Source organism: Cervus elaphus, chromosome 14, assembly GCF_910594005.1.
Source record: "Cervus elaphus chromosome 14, mCerEla1.1, whole genome shotgun sequence".
NCBI lineage: Eukaryota > Metazoa > Chordata > Mammalia > Artiodactyla > Cervidae > Cervus > Cervus elaphus.
In genome coordinates this window covers 52,075,330-52,092,016 of record NC_057828.1, presented here as the reverse complement: position 1 = coordinate 52,092,016, position 16,687 = coordinate 52,075,330, and the positions used below count along the sequence as shown (strand labels likewise).

The 16,687-nt window shown below is 48.3% G+C and overlaps 1 pseudogene across 1 annotated transcript; it reads left to right on the top strand.

Annotated features, from left to right (window-relative positions):
* Positions 1 to 359: 359 nt before the first annotated feature.
* On the top strand, positions 360 to 2,666 carry LOC122708105 (annotated as a pseudogene). Its single transcript, XR_006345004.1, has one exon. The product of XR_006345004.1 is annotated as an isocitrate dehydrogenase [NADP] cytoplasmic-like (transcript).
* The last annotated feature ends 14,021 nt before the right edge of the window (positions 2,667 to 16,687 follow it).

Below are 16,687 nucleotides of genomic sequence, written 5' to 3'. Positions count from 1 at the left end.
TGGGAGGAGAATTGGCCACCTGTAAGTTATAGTGGAATGGAAAATGTATGATACAGATATACATGCTTAGTTGCTTCAGTCATGTCCGACTCTTTGCGACCCCATGAACTGCAGCCCACCAGGCTCCTCTGTCCATGGGATTCTCCAGGCAAGAATACTGGAGTGGGTTTCCATGCCTTTCTCCAGAGGATCTTCCTGACCCAGGGATCAAACCCGTGTCTCCTGCATTTTAGGCAGATTTTTTTTACCAACTCAGCCATCAAAATGTATGATACTATATAATAAAGACTATAAAACTAAAATTATTTTAATCCTGAGCAGGCACCAGTTATTTCTTTATAAAACTGAACTGTGGCTGGCTGGCCAGATTCTGGGTTTCTGCCGAGGCCCCCTGAGAAGCCGGAACAGTTGGGCTCCAGCCGGGATTGCCAAAGTGGACACTGAGTGACTGTGTGCTCCCGGGTCATCGCCAACGTACCTTCCCTGCAGGAGATAAGCGGAGTCTGCAAGATTGAGAGGAGTTGGGGGTGATTAGAAATTGTTAAGAGGTTTATTGAAGTCAAAATGTCTCAAAAAATCCAAGGCGGGTCTGTGGTAGAGATGCAAGGAGATGAAATGACACGAATCATTTGGGAGTTGATTAAAGAGAAACTCATTTTTCCCTACGTGGAACTGGACCTGCACAGCTACGATTTAGGCATAGAGAACCGCGATGCCACCAATGACCAGGTCACCAAGGACGCTGCAGAAGCTATAAAGAAGTACAACGTTGGTGTCAAGTGTGCTACCATCACCACCGATGAGAAGAGAGTGGAGGAGTTCAAGTTGAAACAAATGTGGAAATCTCCAAATGGTACCATCCGAAATATCCTGGGTGGCACTGTCTTCAGGGAAGCTATCATCTGCAAAAATATACCCCAGCTTGTGAGCGGATGGGTAAAACCCATCATCATAGGTCGTCATGCTTATGGGGATCAATATAGAGCAACCGATTTTGTTGTGCCGGGGCCCGGAAAAGTAGAGATATCCTACACACCAAGCGATGGATCCCCAAAACGGTATACCTAGTACATAACTTCACAGAGAGCGGTGGTGTTGCCATGGGGATGTATAATCAAGATAAATCAATCGAAGATTTTGCACACAGTTCTTTCCAGATGGCTTTGTCTAAGAATTGGCCTTTGTACCTGAGCACCAAAAACACTATTCTGAAGAAATACGATGGACGTTTTAAAGACATCTTTCAGGAGATATATGATAAGCAGTACAGATCTCAGTTTGAAGCTCAGAATATCTGGTATGAGCACAGGCTCATTGATGACATGGTGGCCCAAGCTATGAAATCGGAGGGGGGCTTCATTTGGGCCTGTAAGAACTATGATGGGGACGTGCAGTCGGACTCCGTGGCCCAAGGTTACGGCTCTCTCGGCATGATGACCAGTGTGCTGGTTTGTCCAGATGGCAAGACAGTAGAAGCAGAGGCTGCCCACGGGACCGTAACCCGTCACTACCGAATGTACCAGAAAGGACAGGAGACATCCACCAATCCCATTGCTTCCATTTTTGCCTGGACCAGAGGCTTAGCCCACAGAGCTAAGCTTGATAACAATAAAGAGCTTGGCTTTTTTGCAAAGGCTTTGGAAGAAGTCTGTATTGAGACCATTGAGGCTGACTTCATGACCAAGGACTTAGCTGCATGTATTAAAGGTTTACCCAACGTGCAACGTTCTGACTACTTGAATACATTTGAGTTCATGGATAAACTTGGAGAGAACCTGAAGTTAAAACTAGCCCAGGCCAAACTTTAAGGTCATTTCTTGTCTTTGGAGGATTTTTTTTTTTCTGGTGACTAGGGTCTACTGGTTTACATTTTTCTCTGTAACACTCAAGGGTAAAGGCAAAATCAATTTTGTAATTTGTTTAGAAGCCAGAGTTTATCTTTTCTATAAGTTTACAGCCTTTTTCTTATCCATACAGTTATGCCACCTTTGTGAACGTGGCCGGGGACTTTTTTTTAAATTTTGTTTTCTACTAATAGCCTAGGAATTATTTTTAATGTCCACTTGTACTCACTGTCACTTTTTCTCATGTGCTGAGATCAATGACCAAAATGAACAGTGCTCAAAAGGATAAACTATAGCCATGGTATTATTCCCTGAAATTGTATAAAGTAGAGATTCATTTCCTTTCTCACTTTCCATGGCCTGGGGCCCTGGGTCATTCTAATGTAACAGATATCTCATTATTTGCAGTAGAAGTTGTATGTTAGACTTGCACATGATTTGAAATGAAGAGCATGGCCGTAACTAAAACATGTTGAAGACTCATCTTTGTAAAGAGCTCTAGTTGAATCTTTTAAAAATACTAAATATTTTTGAGCTCCCTGGAGAATCCAGAAGAAATACTACCTGGGGGGGGTTTGTCCTCGGTGTTTGTCTCCTCCTGGCCTTGTGTGGCCTAAGTATTATGTGACCTTGAACAGCATGTTTCATCCAAGTGCAATAATACAAGCTGCACCTTTTTTTGGGGACCTCTGCTGGCCTCTTTTATTTCCTTATGTAAATGTGATTTTTCAGAAGTTGATTGTAAACACTATTCTAGTCCTGTTCTTCATCTAAACTATCGATTTTAATTAAAATTTAGTGTTAATGAAAAAAAAAAAAAAACTGAACTGTGTTGCATGTGATTCAACTACCAAAGGTAGGCCTTTTCCCTTTTCTTTAATTGAGAAATTAGTTGATAGGAAATATGGATCATATTTTAGAAGGACATCTCAACTCTGCAATGGATTGTGGAGAACTGTGTTGAAGAGGGAATGGGAATTCTTTGGCCTTGACTTCTCTGTCCATTTTACCTGCTCTTTCTAATATCACATCCAACATGGTAAGATACACAATATTGTGCTCTTAGCAGAGGTTCCAGATTCTGGCTGCCTCTCTCCGAGTCATTCCCACCCCCACCTCCAACTCCATAACTCACCTGTACCTTGGTTTCCTCAACTCGAAACTGGGGGAATGCTAACAAACCTGCTGACAGGCTTGTTGTAGGGATTAAATGTGGGCAGAGCATTAGAAGAACAGGCTCTCGACATAGGATAAATGCTCAGCAAAAGATATCAAATCATTTCTGCATAATTCTAGGTCTTCCTTTTATATGAATATCCAAAATCTTCCTTCAGATCAGTTCAGTTCAGTTGCTCAGTCGTGTCCAGCTCTTTGCAACCCCATGGACTGTAGCACGCCAGGCTTCCCTGTCCATCACCAACTCCCAGAACTTACTCTAACTCATGTCCATTGAGTTGGTGAAGCCATCTGTAGGGGAAAAGGCAGTGGCAAACCACTTCAGTATTCTTGCCTTGAGAACCCCATGAACAGTATGAAAAGGAAAACATCTTCCTTCAGAACTGCCAAACCCATCTACCATTCTTGGGGACCTATAGTGAAAACAAACTTCTAATTTAATGGAAAGAAAGGGTTAGAAAAGACGAAAAGCATGCAAGCACCTGCCTGCTGCCTCCAGCCCAGGTTGGTATCTCAGGAAGACACCCGCTGCTCCCCTGACCCACCTGGCTGCAATCCAGGCCACCAGGCCTTCCTGGGTCTCCCCCTCCACTGCTAATAGCTTCACCCCTCCCTCATCGGTCTATCTTAGTGGTGGTTTCGACCACATGATATCTTTACGGTGTAGACAGGGACTTTATCAGGGTCCATCAGGAATCTGTGTTGTGGAGCACAGAGTTGAAACAAGAGTCCAGAGCGTCCCGGGTCAGGGGCTTGGTTCTCAGTTCACTTGAGCAAACTTCTTTCTTTTCCACCTGAACAGGGCATGCCCAGATCCTCCAACATGATGCTCACCTCAGAGATGCTCAGGACTGGGGTGAGGCCAGGAGGCATCCAGGCTCTCATCTCAGGGATGGTGGGGGTAATCACTGGAAATGTGAAGTTTAAGTCTGTGTATCACCCAGGATCACTGGGCTATTGGAGGCTTTAAAAGTAAGCTGCAAATTCCCCTGACAACATAGCCTGGGTTTGTTTCTTCCTCATGTCACAGTCCCATGAGATCAGAGAGGGTCTCCTTGGTAGGAGTCCCAGGTGGTCTCAGGGACCCAGGCTGCTTCCTTCTGCAGCACATCTTGTAGGCCCTTGCTTCTGCCCTATGTATCAGGGTAGGGACCAGAGGAGTCAGGGCTCTGCCGGCTGCCCGCCCTTCCTGCACCTCCTCCCGCCCCTGCCCTCATCTGGATTGGTATTGGCTGGACCCTGTCACATGACCAGCCTGGGCTGGGCTCAGTGATGACCAGTAGTTCCTGCCACTGTTTGCTTTGTGTGTGTGTGTGTGTTTTTAACCAGAAAGTTCTGCTCTGCCACCTATGGTGACACAAGCTTGCGGCTCAAGGAGAGGAGAGGGCATGTTTCCAGATTCCCAAAGAAGGAGGAGAAAGATCAACACCAGCAAGAAATGGACTGGGCTTCCCTGGGGGTTCAGTGGTTAAGAATCTGCCTGCCAATGCAGGGGACATGGGTTTGAGCCCTGGTCTGGGAAGATTCCACATGCTATGGAGCAACAAAGCTCTTGCTCTAGAGGCCATGCCCAGCAACAAGAGAAGCCACCACTATAAGAAGCCTGCACACTCCAGCTAGGGAGAGCCCCTGCTCGCTGCAACTGGAGAAAGCCCCCACAGCAGCAAAGACCCAGTGCAGCCATAAAAAAAGACACTTACTGAAAAAAAAAAAAGAAATGGGCTGAACTGTGTCCCTCCCCCCCCCGCCCCCCCCCACCAGATTCTTATGTTGAAGCCCTGAACCCTCAATATCTCAGGTATGTGTTAGTTGCTCAGTTGTGTCCGACTCTTTGTGACCCTATCGACTATAGTCCACCAGGCTCCTCTGTCCGTGAAATTCTCCAGGCAAGGAAACTGGAGTGAGTTGCCATTTCCTTCTCCAGTGGATCTTTCTGACCCAGGGGTTGAAACCAGGTCTCCTGCATTGAGGCGGATGCTTTATCATCTGAGTTACTAGGAAAGCCCATAAGGTTAACTAACTGGAGTAGGTAGCCTTTCCCTTCCCCAAGGAATCTTCCCAACCGAGGGATTGAACCCAGGGATCCCACATTGCAGGTGGACTCTTTACCAGCTGAGCCACAAGGGAAGCAGTGTCTCAGGATGTGACCATATTTGGAGCTTGGGTTTTTACAGGGTGATTAAGTTAAATGAGGTCATTAGGGTGAACCCTGATCTAACGCGACTGGTGTCCTAGTGGGATGAAGAGGTCAGGACACAAACCCACATGAAGGGACGACCATATGAGGACACAGGGAGAAGACAGCCGTCTACACATCAGGGAGAGAGGACTCAGGAGAAACCAACGTGCTGACACATTGATATTGGACTCGGAATTAATAAGAGAATGAATTTCTGTTGTTTAAGCCACCTTATTTGTTGTACTTTTCTTTCTTTTTTTTTTTTTTTTGTTGTACTTTTCTTATGGAAACCTGAGCAGACAAGTACACACTGTTGATGCTGACATCAGCTACAACAATTGTGAAATGTACATCCTGTTCATGTCTGCTGAAAAAAGCTTGCCATTGTTCATCAGGAAAGATATTTTTAAAAAAGAACCATGAGCCTACCACTGTGATGCCTCCATGGCACCATCTCCTGGAGAGAATGCTCTTAGCCATGCAAAAATGGGTGCTCTCCAGATCTGGTTCCTCTGACCTTGTGACTGGTTGTTATTCTTAAGAACAGGAAGCAGGTACTCACGGGCATCTTCATGCTGACCAGGGGAAGAATCATCACCCAGACTTTGCTGTTATGCCTCGGCTCTCCTGGCCATGCAGTGTCCTGAGCTGAGCCTGACCCAGCCCCGGCATCCAGCCAGCCCAGCACCTGGCTTGGCTCTGTCTCAGTGCTTAGGATGGGGCCTGTTCTGAGTCAGGTCCCTATGATATTTGCTCCCTGAATGAAAGAGCCACAGTGTTCCAGACCCCAAGCTTATCTAATTCCACCCCAATCCTGTTTGTTTGTTCAGTTGCCCAGTCATGTCTGACTTTTTGTGACCCCATGGACTGCAGCATGCCAGAATTCTGTCCTTCGTGATCTCCTGCAATTTACTCAAACTCATGTCCAACGAGTCAGTGATGTCATCCAACCATCTCATCTTCTGTCGCCCCCTTCTCCTGCCCTCAATCTTTCCCAGCATCAGGGTCTTTTCCAGTGAGTTGGCTCTTCCCATTAGGTGGCCAAAGAATTGGAGCTTCAGCTTCAGCATCAGTCCTTCCAACGAATATTCAAGGCTTGATTTCCTTTAGGATTGACTGATTTGGTCTCCTTGCTGTCCAAGGGAATCTCAAGAGTCTTCTTGGGCACCACAGTTCAAAAGCATCAATTCTTCGGCTCTCAGCTTTCTCTATGGTCCAACTCTCATATCCATACATGGCTACTGGAAAAACCATAGTTTTGACTGTGCAGACTTTTGTCGGCAAAGTGATATCTCTACTTTTTAATACACTGTCCAGGTTTGTTATAACTTTATTCCAAAGAGCAAGTGTCCTTTAATTTCATGGCTGTAGTCACTGTCAATAGTGATTTTGGAGCCCAAGAAGATAAAATCAGTCATTGTTTCCACTTTTCCTGCATCTATTTGCCATGAAGCGACGGGACTGGATGCCATGATCTTAATTTTTTGAAAGTTAAGTTTTAAGTCAGCTTTTTCACTCTCTTCTTTCACCCTCATCAAGAGGCTCCTTAGATCTTCTTTGTTTTCTGTCCTTAGTGTGGTATCATCTGCATATCTGAATGATCCCATTATCTAGCCATGAAGCAGACTGGCTGAGACCAGCAGAATATCTGCCCATGGAGACAAGTGTTTGGGGCAGAGGCTTGGGGCAAACTCGACAGGAGGGGCTGACCCTCCATAGGATACAGGCATGGCCTCCCTGGAGCCTGGTTCCTACTCTGCTGCCCCCACCCCAGCTGCAGAGAATCCAGTTTTTTCTCTTGCACCCAGTAGTCCTTTGAGAATTGAAGAAACCAGCATGTGCCCCACTGAGGGTGACCAGAACTGTCCCAATTTTAAAACAGAAAGTCCTGCCTGCTGGAGACCCCTCAGTCCTGGATGAATTGGGTTGCTGCTTCTCCCGAGTCAGCTTCTCTGGTTCGTTGCCACACAGACTGTGGTCTGGGCCCCTGCCCCTCCTGTCCTCTTGTCTCTGGACGTGTTCTGGAGCCTAGAACTGCCCCAGGTGCTGGAGGGAAAGAGCCCTTGCCCGCCTGACTGCTTCCCATCCTTTGGGTCCATCTTGATGTCAGAAATCATTCTGACATCCATCTCCTCAGAATGGATTTTTGCCCCCTGAAGACACTATCCTGTTATTCTCTCACCAAACCCTGCCCCCTTTCCTCTTGGACTCACCACAACACATGCAAAATACACCTGTTCTCACTGTTCCCTTGGCTTCAGTCCTGTTCCATGACTGTGGGCATCACGGGTCTGTTTTTTCATCCTTGTCACCAGCAGGAAGCATGGGGCTGGTGCTCTGAGGCATCTGGCCAGTCCTTGAGGGGTGAAGGCATGAGCCCTGATCCACCTTGGGCAACCCTGAGCAAGGCGTGGCTTCTCAAAACAACCCCCCTGCCCCAATCAAGCTGTAGTCATTCCCATCTCCCCAGAAACATCTCTCCATCCTTTGCAGACAATCCTCCCTCACCCTCCACCTTAGGCCACCCTGGGTCTGATTCCTATCACTATAGATTCATTTTGATTCTTCTAGAGTTTTACATATGCTTGTGTGCTAAGTTGCTTCAGTCATGTCCAACTCTCTGTGACACTATGGGCCATAGCCCATCAGTCTTCTCTGTCCATGGGATTCGCCAGGCAAGAATACTAGAGTGGGTTGCCAATTCCTTCTCCAGGGGACCTTTCCAACCCAGGTTTGGAACCTGTGTCTCTTACATCTCCTCCCCTGGCAGGCAAGTTCTTTACCACCACTGTCACCTGGGAAGCCCTAAGTGGAGAATAATTTTGCATGTTTTTTAGTCTGACTTCCTTCTCTCAGTGTAGTTATTTTGTGGTTCATGTATGTTGCTATGTGTGTAGTTCATCACCCTTTCCACTGCTGAGTGGTGGTCATATGTGTCCATACATAGTTCCACCAGATCCATGTATCCCCCCAATGTATCCATTGTATGTGTCCACCATACACTCATTAACCATATAGAGATACACTGTGTTAACTGTGGGGGCTTCCGAGGTAGCACTGAACCTGCTAGTGGTAAATAATCTGCTTACCAATGCAGGAGACATAAGGGACATGGGTCCCATCCCCTTGTTGGGAAGATCCCCTAGAGGAGGGCACAGAACTTGCTCCAGTATTCTTGCCTGGAGAATCCCATGGACAGAGGGCCTGGCAGGGTGCAGTCTTCGGGATCACAGAGTAGGACATGACTGAAGCAACTTAGCACACACCCACATGTTCACTGTAAGTATCCATTGTACATATCTATCCACTGTGTCTGTTTAGTCATTTCAGTCATGTCTGACTCTTTGTGACCCCATGGACTATAGCCTGCCAGGCCCCTCTGTCCATGGGATTCTCCAGGCAAGAATACTGGAGTGGGTTGCCATGCCCTTCTCCAATGGATCTGCCTCACCCAGGGATCAAACCTGTATCTCCTGTGTCTCCTGCATTGCAGGCAGATTCTTTACTGCTGAACCACCTGAGAAGTCCTTCTATTATATGTAGATACATTGTATTCATTTTATGTAACCATCCATCCTATTGTATATACCCATTGTCTGTATCAATGTATTGTTTGCATTGTATGATATCTATTGTACAGCCCACTCATTGCATCTATTGCATGCATCTACCATATATTCAAGGCTTCCCTCGTAGCTCAGTCGGTAAAGAATCTGCCTGTGATGCAGGAGACCGGGGTTTGATCCCTGGGTTGGGACGATCCCCTGGAGAAGGAAATGGCAACCCACTCCAGTATTCTTGCCTGGAGAATCCCATGGCAGAGGAGTCTGGCAGGCTACAGTCCATGAGGTTTCAAGAGTTGGACACGACTTAGCGACTGAATCCCTCACCATATACTCATATACTAATGTTCACTGCATGTATCCATTATATGGATGGAACTCAGACTGTCTCGGAGAAGGCAATGGCATCCCACTCCAGTACTCTTGCCTGGAAAATCCCATGGACGGAGGAGCCTGGTAGGCTGCAGTCCATGGGGTTGCTAAGAGTTGGACATGAATGAGTGACTTCACTTTCACTTTTCACTTTCATGCATTGGAGAAGGATATGGCAACCCATTCCAGTGGTCTTGCCTGGAGAATCCCAGGGACAGGGGAGCCTGGTGGGCTGCTGTCTATGGGGTTGCACAGAGTCAGACACGACTGAAGTGACTTAGCAGCAGCAGCAGCAGCAGGCTGTCTATCATTCCCTTGTTGATGGACTTCTGGGTTATTTCCACTGTGGGGTTACTATGCCTACAGTTAGCTTGAATGTTCACTTACATGTCTCTGGGAAGACACATGTTTTCATTTCTTGGGTAAATACCTGGGCATGGAAATAGGTGGATCCTATGGTGCAAAGAAATAGAGGAAAACAATAGAATGGGAAAGCCTAGAGTTCTCGTCAAGAAAATTAGAGATACCAAGGGAACATTTCATGCAAAGATGGGCACAATAAAGGACAAAAATGGTATGGACCTAATAGAAGCAGAAGATATTAAGAAGAGGTAGCAAGAATACACAGAGGAACTATACAAAGAAGATTGTCATGACCCAGATAACCACGATGGTGTGATCACTCACCTAGAGCCAGACATCCTGGAATGTGAAATCAAGTGGGCCTTAGGAAGCATCACTACGAACAAAGTTAGTAGAATAGATGGAATTCCAGTTGAGCTATTTCAAATCCTTAAAGATGATGTTGTGAAAGTGCTGCACTCAATATGCCAGCAAATTTGCACAACCCAACAGTGGCCACAGGACTGGAAAAGGTCAGTTTTCATTCCAATCCCAAAGAAAGGCAATGCCAAACAATGTTCACACTATTGTACAATTACACACATCTCACACGCTAGCAAAGCAAATGCTCAAAATTCTCTAAGCTGGGCTTCAACAGTACGTGAACCGTGAAGTTCCAGATGTTCAAGCTGGATTTAGAAAAGGCAGTAAAACCAGAAATCAAATTGCCAACATCCATTGGATCATTGAAAAAGCAAAAGTGTTCCAGAAAAACATCTACTTCTGCTTTATTGACTATACCAAAACCTTTGACTGTGTGGATCACAACAAACTGTGGCAAATTCTTCAAGTGATGGGAATACCAGACCACCTTACCTGCCTCCTGAGAAACCTGTATGCAGGTCAAGAAATCACAGTTAGTACCAGACATCAAACAGCTGACTGGTTCCAAATCGGGAAAGGAGTATGTAAAGGCTGTATATTGTCACCTTGCTTATTTAACTTATATGCAGACTACATCATGAAAAATGCCGGGCTGTATAAAGCACAAGCTAGAATCAAGATTTCTGGGAGAAATATCAATAACCTCAGATATGCAGATGACACCACCCTTATGGCAGAAAGCGAAGAAGAACTAAAGAGCCTCTTGATGAAAGTGAAAGAGGGGAGTGAAAAAGTTGGTTTAAAACTCAACATTCAGAAAACTAAGATCATGGCATCCGGCCCCATCAGTTCATGGCAAATAGATGGAGAAACAATGGAAACAGTGACAGACTTTATTTTCTTGGGCTGCAAAATCACTGCAGTTGGTGACTGCAGCCGTGAAATTAAAAGATGCTTCCTCCTTGGAAGAAAAGCTATGACCAACTGAGACAGCATATTAAAAAGCAGAGACATTACTTTGCCAACAAAAGTCTGTCTAGTCAAAACTATGGTTTTTCCAATAGTCATGTACGGATGTGAGAGTTGGACTATAAAGAAAAGTGAGTGCCAAAGAATTGATGCTTGTGAATTGTGGGTGTTGGAGAAGACTCTTGAGAGTCCCTTGGACAGCAGGGAGATCAAACCAGTCAATCCTAAAGGAAATCAGTCCTGAATATTCATTGGAAAGACTGATGCTGGAGCTGAAACTCCAATACTTTGGCCACCTGATACAAAGAACTGAATCATTGAAAAAGACCCTGATGCTGGGAAAGATTGAAGGCGGGAGGAGAAGGGGACAACAGAGGATGAGATGGTTGGATGGGATCACCGACTTTATGGAGATGAGCTTGAGTAAGTTCTTGGAGTTGGTGATGGACAGGGAAGCCTGGCGTGCTGCAGTCCACGGAGTTGCAAAGAGTCGGACACGACTGAGCGACTGAACTGATGGTGCTTCCCTGCTGGCTCGGATGGTAAAGAATCTGCCTGCAATACAAGAGACCCGGAATCAATCCCTGGGTTGGGAAGATCCCCTGTAGAAGGCAATGGCAACCCACTGCAGTATGCTTGCCTGGAGAATCCCACTGATGGAGGAGCCTGGCAGGTTATAGTCCATGGGGTCACAGAGAGTCAGACATGACTGAGTGACCACCCTTTCAGTTTCATGGAAATTTAGGCTTAACTTGAAAGGAAATGGTCAGATTGTTCCAGAGTGGCTGCACCACATCAGCTGAGCTCCAGTTGCTCTACATCCTTGTCAGCACTTCGCATGCTCAGTCTCTTCGATTTTAGCTGCTCTGACATTTTATTTTATTTTTATGATCATTATTTTTCTCTTCTGCTTTTGAGCAGGATCTGAGTCTTCCTGTCTATCCTTCTCTTTGGTCTCCTCGTGGAGGTGACATCAGCTCAGTGCTGGGGCTGGGATGCTAAGACACAGCTCAAGGAGGGGTCTGGTCCTCCTGTTGGGGGCTCACCCCTACTGGGAGCTGAGACTTGCTTTCAGGAGATGACTCCTGGGATCCCTGGTCTGTACTATTTCCTGCCTGGAGGAGGCAGGTAAGGAGCTGAGCCTAAAGGCCACAAAAGGCTCCAATAGAGAATGGGAGGAGGGGAATGACTTTGGTAGGGGGCCAGATGTGTCCTGCTTAGGTCCAGGGCAAGGCAGTGCCATGTTGGACATTCTCTGAGCCAGTCCTCACCTTTCCTGCACTGGGAGGTAGAGCTGCAGGGACAGGTGAGAGAGCCAGGCTTGGAGCAGATTCCTGCATTAGTCCTCGGACTTCTGTGAAGGGGCAGCTGTGGGAAGGGGAATAGAAATGCATGAGGAGGAGCCAGCTCTTCAGGTTTGGGTACGGGACCTAATGCAGTGGCATGGCGGGTGCTGGAGACAGAGTGAGGCCAGGCAGCGAGTCCCTTGGGGCTCACCTGGGTGGCAGTCTCATTTGGCCCAGGAAGCTGGGGCTTTGAGGAACTGGCTCAGAGTAGCCTGTGATTTGGGTCACTGCATCCTGTCCTGAAGGACAGAGGTGCACAGAGCCTTCCAGGGGAGCATGTTGTGTGTGGGGGGTCCCACCTAGAAGCATCTTGGTTGGGATTTTCCTGTCAGGAGATGCTTCCTGCTCCATGGACTATTCTAGAAAAGCTGTGGCTGCTGGCCAGCGTGTGTGTGGAGGTGGGTGAGAGATACATACACCTCTCGCTTTATGACCAAGCTAGAAGCCGGCCACAAATCAAGGTCAAAGACAGCAGACCCTCACTCATGACCCTGCAACATGGCAGGCAGAAGCTTGGGCCCCTGCTTGGAGCTCTGGTGCCTATGGCTTAGCTGGGGCCCCAGCTGGTCTGTAACAAGGGGAGGCCTGTCTCTCCTGCCTGCCCCCTCCCCACCTGGTCCCCAGCAGCGTGGCCCATTTCATCATTTCTCTTTCCTAGACTCCGGGTTTGGGGACTTGCCTTCATTAAGTAATGATTATTTCAGTTTCCCTTTAAAAAAATTAATCAGAGACATCCAAGCTGCCAGTGGAGGTCTGATCGGCTGTGATAACCAGTGTGCCCACACGGCGGTGATGGGATTCCAGCCCTGAGCATGGAAACTTGACATTCTTGACAGCCTGGAAATGTAGGATTTCCGTTTGGCTTGTGGTAACACTGAGGCAGCCCCAGAGACCCTGTCTCTCCTGCTTGGCAGCAGCAGTATCCCTGCCACCAGGGGCTGGCTGGGGTGAGCAGCTTCAGCAGGGGGCATCCTGTCCTGGTGGGCTGCCCTGCTCCCCCTTTCCCTCTCTGCCCTTTCAGGAAGCTTCCAGAACCCCCCTCGACTCTGGCCCATGGGCCAGGGGCCGCGGAGCCTGGGCCCCCGGCCAGCCTTCTCGGCTCCCCATCTGCCCACGGAACTCACCGTTTCTGTGCTATCGTGCCCTCTATCGCCTTTGTGCAAAACGTAATCCACAAAATGCTTTCGTGGTAACCTTATCCGTCGCAGCCGGCGATAGCATCTCGCGGCCCCGTGACAGGCAGGAACTCGCAAGCATGGAGTTAATAATGCAGACTTTCAGAAAAGGAGGCTGGCAGAGGGGGCCGCGGCCGGGAATAAAAGAGGCCGGTGTGGCCGTAATTGGGACCATGTGAACTTCCTCGGAGGAGGATTAGGGGGAAGAGACAGGCCTTGCCCGCGAAGATTAGTTTCAATTAGATGGGCTGGAGGCGAAAGGCCGGGCTCGGTGGAAGATTAAAACAAGAAGGGGAAAGTTTCCGTGGCGGTGGCTCCGGGCCTGCAGCGCCCGGCGAGATCTGCTAATTGAAGGCAAAGCGTGCACGGCGTTCTTTCGGAAGAACTCGCGTTAATTGATTCGATGCCGGCTCTGCTGCGAGGCCTTTCCCTCGCTTGCCCCACCCCCACGCCCTTTCCAGATATTCATTTGTGCTGGAAACCACTTGGGGTGGGGTGGGCTGCGGTGCCCAGCTGGCTGGGGGTAGCAAGGGGCAGTGGTCCCCAGGCTGCCCTTGCTGGACACTGGTCCTGTCACTGGGGCTTCATCCTTGGTAGCAGTGTTGATGCCACTACAGGGTCTGGAGGGCATGGAGGCCATCTTCCTTCCTTCCTGCTTTCTTTCCTTCCAGGACTGGCAGAGGTGTGGGGGGACCTGGTCCTAGCCGGTGGGTTGCAGTCCTGCCCTCTGCCCTAGTCCCTGGAGAGGCTCTGTGCTCTGCGGTGGACCCTCCGCAGGGTGTCCTGAGGCTGGTGCTGTGTTCTGGCCTGGGAGCTGGAGGCAGGTGCCAGGTGTGGCTGGGGTGTTTGCTTGCACGTCGGGGGCAAACCCAGCTGCTTCCTGGAACTTCCTGGGGCTGCTCCCCTCCAGGCCTTCAAGCACGTAGTGTGCGCGTGTGTTTTATAAATCCTTCCCATTGTAATGACAGCTAAATTATGGAAAATGCATTTTCACAGCTGGTGAGAAAAGCCATTAGCATTAATCAAGGACCAACCTCGTTGGGGATTCTCGGAGTGAGTTTGTTGGTGAAGTTATGGACGTGCTCAACAGTCATTAATGGGATTCGTTCGAAATGGGGGCTGATCATTCATCTTTACACAGGGCTTGGGGAGACTCCTTGCTTGGAGCTGGGGGCTGGGCTCACCGTGGGGTACCTTTGAGGTCGTGCGTCCTCCACCTTTTCCTGGGTGGGGAGGCCTCTGGTTCTGGGGACCCACTCACAGCTGAGAGTCACCTTTGTCTCAGGAGCCAGGGGATGCGGTCCTGGTGACGTCTGTGGCCTCTGGTCCCCTAGCAGGGGACAGGCATCAGTGGAGGTCCTCAAGGTCCTGGTTTCAGCTAGATCCACTCACTGGATGTGTAGCTGGAGCCTCGGGGTCCTCTAAGCACAGGGTGCTTGCCAGTCCTTCAGATCCTCTGGGTCCCTGCAGCCTCTGACCTCAGTCCCCCTGGAGAACCCGTCATCCAGGGCACAGTAGGTGCTCAGAGGTGCCGGGGAGTGAATTGTGAATAGTCAAGCTATTGGTAAGTTCTAGATTTTGAACAGTGGCTCCATGAAGGCCCTGTGCTGGGGTAATTTAAAAAAATTTTGATTTTGGAATACTTTTAGATAAAAATTATTTTATTATAAAAATTTATAAAATAATTTTATTTTAGAGCAGAAAATTTACTAAGAATCTGGAGTTCCTGTGCAGCCTTCTTTCTGGGATATTTTCCAACCCCTCGTCCCTCCAGTGTAATTGCCAGAGGAACACCGGATGAGCTGAGGCTGATGGGCCATCTCCAGGACACTGACTGCTCCTCTCGCAGACCCATCCCCACCCTGCCACCCTGTTAACGTCACCATGAGCACATGTCAGGGGATAACCCTGGCAAGACTTGGCAAGGGACCCCAGGCTCTACCCCAAGTCACCTGTTACTGTCCCACTTTGTGCCAGGACAGACCCCCGTCCAGGCACTGGTCAGTGTATTGACTCCTAGTCTCATTAAGCCTGTGACAGCCCTGGGTCTTCTCTTGTTTCCTACGACTTTGTCAATCTTGAGGAAGATTGGTTGGCTGGGTGTCTGGAGGGTGTCCCCATTTTGGGTTTATCTGATGTTTTTCTCAAGGTTAGATGGGGGCTGTGGGTTTTGGGAAGAACATCCCTGAGGTGTGGTGCCCCCGTCACGTTGTGGGGGCCCCTGGGGTCACATGACATCACAGGGGATGTTGGCTTGGATTTTCTGGTTAATTAAGGCAGTGTCTGCCAGGTGTCAACTCTGTAAGGTTAGTATTGGGAGGGGCAGAGACTAAACGCTATCTCCTGTGGGGCGTGTCCACAAGAGGTATTTCTTAGCCAGAACCATTTGTCCATTCCCTTTATCTTTCTCTCCTTTTTCCCTTCCTCCCTCCTCTTTCTTCCTTTTTTCTTGCTTCTGTTGAGGCAGTCTGAGAACAGATGGGAAACGAATTTCCAGACATAGAGCACTTCAGAAGGGAGTGAGTTTATTAAGAACAAAGAGCAGAGATAATGTGGGCACTGCGAGCACAGCAGGCCTGGCAGACCAGGAGGAGTCGATAATTTTCATGGATTAATAGCCAATTTTTGTAGCCTCAAGACAAAGAAAATTCCTGCTGGGAGGGTGGCGTTAGGTGATCAGTTAGGGGGCTATGTGGTGACTATCAGGGTGGGCATCTTTGCCTTTTTGTGGTCAGGAAGCCTGCAGGTGATCATCAGGGGATTTTGGCAGCAGTTACAACGGGGCTCAGTCAGCCCCGGAGGTGACCTTGGTTCTGGGCTCCGCCTCTGTGGCCTTGGTGCGAGTCCTCACACCTGTGGCCTTGTGGTAGGACTCAACACCTTCCCTCCTTCCTTCCTCTCTTTTTCTTTCTTTCTTTCCTTTAATCATTTGTATCAGTGTGAACTCATAGACATCTATTTTATACTTTCAGTTACAATCCAATATTGTGGTATTTGTTTTGTGGCTCAAGTTTTCCATCTTTGGCTGTTGGAAGCTCATTCAGTTGACCCTAGTCTCTCTGACCTGCCCCATACTTGTGTTTTTCGAGCACTTTCTTATCCTCTGCACTGTGAAGTGCTCCAAGCACATCCACTTCTCTGAGGACTTCTGGTTCCTTTATTGGAGAAAGAATTAAAAACCAAGATTTGGGTGCTGTGGTGCTTGTAGCTGCTTGTGTCACTGCTGTGCCTGTCAGCAAACAGAACTAGGTAAGCTATGAATGTGTACCCACTGTGTATACACGCACATGTACTAACCTATGTACACACACGTGTACTAAGCCTTGTATGCACATGC